A 5276-nucleotide genomic window follows, 5' to 3' on the forward strand; every position below is an offset into this window, starting at 1 on the left:
TAGGTAATTGACCGGAAGGATCTTGTGTGTAAGTTTGAAGTTGAGTGATTTTCTTGTGGCATATAAACAAGGAAGGGTGTTGTGTTTCCATGTTGTGATATCTTCAATTGACGGTATTTCGGAGTCTTTCATATTTCTTAATCTTTGGTAAATTACTGTTCTTTTGTTAGACAGGATGGGAACTTGCAACAAAGGGATGATGGAGTTCAGTGATTTAAGAATGAGTTGGTAGTCACACGGAGGAAAGATTGCTTGTGGTCCGGAATAGTTTATATCAAAGGTTTTACAATGTCTTGATCCGAGCCAGTATTTTAACAATCCATGCGCAATATGGTGTGGGTTAATCAAGCATTTGAAAAGCTCGCTTAATTTAATTGCTGTGATATGTTCTACCAGTAACGGGATATTAACTCCACCATTCTCTGTAGGTCTTGTCAGTTTGATTCTTTTTATTTTATCCTTTTTGTTCTTCCAGAAAAAATTGTACATGATCTTTTCGCATTTTTTTATAAAAAGTTTTGTGGTAGTAAATGGGGACACATAATATGATACAATAGGGATCATCATTTGTTTTATTATTTGTGCTCTGCCATAAAAGTCTAATATGTTTGATTCCCATTTTAATTTGGTTTGTTTAAGCTTTTATAAAATTTCTTCTTGGTTGATAAGAGTGTTTTCATTGTTAAAATGAAGGCCTAATATTTTGATTGGAGGTATGGAAGTTTTGATATCTGGCCAAAAACCTATAGGGAGAGTGGCAGTTTTATCTTCATTAATTTTGGACCCTGATGCTGATTCAAAAGTGTGGATAATGTGATAAAGACTTTCTTTTGAAGCTTCATTTCTAATTATAATGTTAATATCATCTGCATAAATAAGAACTTTGAGTGGTGGTCCAACTATTGGAGGAAATTCTACTCCTTTTATTTCTGGCGAGTTTCTAATTAAATTTGCTAGAATTTCAATATAAATCACATAGAGGGCGGGGGAGAGAGGACATCCTTGTCGAACTCCTCTTGTAATCTTAATAGTCTCGGACAGTGTTTCATTTATTAAAAGTTTGCTATTTATATCATGGTACACAGTTTTAATCACGTGGAGTAGAGATGGGCCAAAATTGTGCTGAGTAAGAGCTTCATATAGAAGGTTATGACATACTCTATCAAAAGCCTTGCTTTGATCTAGAGATATTAGAACAGCTGGTATTTCTTTGTATTTTAAGTACGAAATAGTGTCCCGGAGGAAAAGGACGTTATGTGAACTTGCTCTTCCTGGAACTGTACTTGCTTGATTATTATGCAGAATGGTTGGAAGTATTGTCGCAAGACGGAGAGAAATGCATTTAGTTAAAATTTTATAATCTGAGTTTAAAAGGGTTATTGGTCTCCAATTTTTTATATCTTTGAGATTTCCTTGTTTTGGTACTAGGGTAATTATTCCAGATTTTTGAGAGGTTGTCAAATTGCCTCTAGTGATACAGTAGTCAAAAACTTGTAGAAGAGCATGGGCGAGTTATGACCAAAAAATTTTGTAAAATTCCATAGGTAAGCCGTCCGAGCCCGGAGCAGCATGATTTTTAAAGGTTTTCAGAGCTAGCTTTAATTCCTGAACGGAAAAGGGTCTGTCTAACCATTCTTTCTGGGGGTTAGGTACTTTTGGATTCTTTTGTAAAAGCCTGGGCCAAAGGGATTCATCGACCTTTTCAGCTGAATAAAGTTGAGAGTAATATGTTTTGAAAGCGTCAATGATTTGTTCCTTTTTTGTAAGACTCTTGTTATTCTGAATAATTTCTTAAATATGCTTATTTTTTCTATCTTCTTTAATTTGTGAGTAGAAAAACCTTGTGAATTGGTACTCTGCAGCAACCTTTTTACTTCTAGACTTAAGGTGTTGTGTTCTAATATCTTCTTGTTCCAAAGCTATTATTTGATTTTTAAAATTTTGTATAGATTGCTGTATTTGGAAGATATTATTATTGTTACTTCCTTGTTGGAAGAGAAAAATAAATCGATAAAGTTGTTGAATTTTTTCTCTCTTAATTTGTTTTCTTTTTTTGGTAATTTCTTGTAGTTTTTCTTTACAGGCAGACTTTAATTTTTCCCACCATTCAGCTTTGTTATCAGATATAAGATTTAAATGTTCTGAGATTAACAGGTTGATTTCCTTCTTTGTGTCCTCTTCTTCTAGGAGTGTGGGATCACATCTCCAAAATCCCGGTCCGAAAAAGGAGTCAGATGGAAAGAGAAAGGTAGCTACAACTGTTGAGTGGTCTGAAATTTTCATAGCATAACTTGTGTGATCTACTAAGTTCTGCTTCAATAGTGCAGTAAGGTTTTCCGAGGTGTAAATTCTATCCAATCTTGTTCTGATGCCTCTGCTGGACTTCCAAGTGGTACAAGTTTTATTGGGGTAGAGAAAATTCCATGAATCTGTAAGCTTATATTCGGAACAAATTTCTGACAGCTGTAGTTTACCAAAATCACCTTGTTTGTTATCTCCTCCTACTTTATCCTGTGACAAGTTCATTACAAAGTTAAAATCCCCGCCCAAAATAATTTCGAAGGAACCGTCTAAATATGGAGGTAAATTTTTCAGGAAATCTTTTCTTTCCGCTTTATCTGTTGGAGCATAGATGTTTACTAATTTAATGCTACAGTTATTTATTTTAATGTGAACTATAATAATCCGGCCATCTTGATCTCTTTTAGAAAAAAGGATTTTACCTATGAAGTTGGGGTTAAAGATGATGGCTACCCCTCTACTTCTATTTGTTCCGAAACTCCAGAAAGATTGAATGTTAAATTTGTTTTCAAAATTTTTGAGTAATTTCAAGTGATTGATATGTGTTTCCTGCAAAAATATAATATCCCATTTATTAGAAATCATGGTATTAAATAACCAGTTTTGTTTTCTGTTATTATTGAATCCTTGAATATTCATTGTAGCTATTTTTAAAGAGGTTGGTGGACTCATCACTGGGGTTTGGTATTGGAGTTATTCTTGGGTTTTTGTTTTTTTTTGGTTTTCCGTTCTCTCTCTGGTGAACTGGAGGTGTCGCCAGTTTCAGAGGATGGCCTATTCCTTTTGGGGCCCTGAGATTCAGGCTGTAGACAATCTGTTAGACAAAGGCTTAAATATTTCTTAGAAGAATCTCCATCTTCAGAAAGTTTCTTTTCTGTTTGTTTAGGGATTTTTGACTTGTAGGTATTTTTGTTATCACTCGGCACAGTTTCTTTTAAACATTCTTGGAGTTTCTGGTTGTCTTGTGCGTCCTCACGCACATCAACATATTGATTAGACTTCAAGGTAAGATCTGTAGGCAGTGGGGCATCCCCAGTTTCAACTGGCTGAGTTTGGCTAGGGAGAGGAATGTCTTCTTCCATAGCTACTGATGAGTCGTCGCTAAGATCGCGTGGATCGAGATCTGGAATGGTTTCACATGAAGAGGGGAGACTACACCCTCGTTCTGTGTGGAACATTGTTTCAGGGACCTTTTTTGGATCTGTTGGTTTCTCTTCTTCTAGAGAGGGGTCCACGACTGGTGTCGGGTTAAGAGGTATTAACTTATGTTCACCTTCTTCCACAACTTGTGTTGTGGTACTTGGTTCCGGGGCATTTATTATTTTTTTCTCCGAGTCCCTTTTCCCTTGAGATATTTTTGTTGGAAGTGGTGGGTACTCTTCCATCGATATTATTGGAGGATTTAGTGCACTGCACTCGTATTTCCTATGTGAACTTTCATTACATAATTTACATGGCTCTGTGCAGACAAGTTGTGAGTGCCCAAAAACATCACAGTTGCCACATCTGTTCCTGGGACAAACCTTGGCTTCATGGTCAGGTTTATAGCATTTGGAACATACCCTGGTGACTCCATCATAAGAGACCATGATTAGATGACCTTCGATATCTACAAAGTTAGGGACCGGTTTTTGCATTTGAAGTTTAACACTAATTTTGTCCCCTTGTTCAATATTGGGGTATTTTGGAAAATGTGCTCTGTTAATTTTGAGGACTGTGCCATAAAGTTTGAATGTGGAAAAGATCATGTCATCGGTTATTTCTGCGGGGAGTTTTCTCAGATATATGAATTTAGTGGAACTGCCAACTGAATTTGGAAGAAATTTAACTCCGTTAACTGTTACCCCTTCTCTCAGGAGCAGGTCTTTGGTATAATAAAGGTTTTTTGCTGTAACTTCATACAGTCCTTTAGGGTAGTCCCAGCAGTTGATGTTACATAACTGACTGGGATTGACAGTATTGGCTAATGCATCGGCTAAATCTTCTGCTTTAACTATTTGTTTAAAGGTGAATCTTACTGTGCAGGGTCTATTTAATTTAGACATATTTACTATATTGTGTAGGACGGAGCTTCTTTATATATATATATAGGCAGAAGCTCTGATACTGTTACGGGGGAATGTGCTGTGGATTGTACTTGGCTTCAGTCAGATATCTCCACTCCTAGATCAGTACCAAAGTACATCCAACACTGGTCCTCGTTGCGGTTGGAGCCGGCCGGCTGTAACCCTCGTACACCTAGATGTAGAGGGGGAGCTAGAGGTAAAGACTGATGACACCAGTGCAGTGTACTTTCCACTAACACCTCTGTAAAACAAAAAAGTGTTTATTGTTGCCCCTGTCCGGGGTTTGTTGGTCACTCACGACCTGTGTAGCTCTGTAAGAACAGATACTACACAATCTACTAGCTACACTAGGCTTAATATCCTGGGTCCCAAAGGGACCCGTAACAGATATAAGTAAGCACACTAACAAAACACTAACTCTAAAGCTGATAAGAACAGATACTACACTTTGATCTTAGCCAAAAGGCCGAGAAGCGATATAAGTAAGCACACTAACTCTAAAGCTGATAAGAACAGATACTACACTTTGATCTTAGCCAAAAGGCCGAGAAGCGATATATATATATATATATATATATATATATATATATATATATATATATATATCTATATATATATATATCTATATATATATATATCTATATATATAGATATATAGATATATATATATATATATATATATATAGATATATATATATATATATACCAACATACCAACACCATATAGATACACCATATAGATATTTCGGAAATCGAAACCTCCAAGCGAATTTTCTTGGGCTTTGAACAAACTATATACAATTTTATTCAGAAAATTAAAAGGTGTATTATGTAAATATTAAGTTATTTAAAAAATCATCCTTTCTTATTTCTTATTATATTATAATATATAAAATTATTTATTATATT

General features: G+C 35.5%; 1 non-coding gene and 1 pseudogene across 1 annotated transcript; both read right to left on the reverse strand.

Moving 5' to 3' along the window:
• Nucleotides 1–4647: 4647 nt before the first annotated feature.
• LOC150107713 (U2 spliceosomal RNA) lies at nucleotides 4648–4845 on the reverse strand. The gene has a single exon (XR_016548269.1). It is a non-coding gene; the product is annotated as a U2 spliceosomal RNA (small nuclear RNA).
• On the reverse strand, nucleotides 4846–4923 carry LOC150107714 (U2 spliceosomal RNA; annotated as a pseudogene).
• Between the last annotated feature and the right edge of the window lie 353 nt (nucleotides 4924–5276).

This window comes from Typopeltis vanoorti, chromosome 4 (genome assembly GCF_054136105.1).
Source record: "Typopeltis vanoorti isolate ZY-2024b chromosome 4, IOZ_Tvanoo_1.0, whole genome shotgun sequence".
NCBI lineage: Eukaryota > Metazoa > Arthropoda > Arachnida > Uropygi > Thelyphonidae > Typopeltis > Typopeltis vanoorti.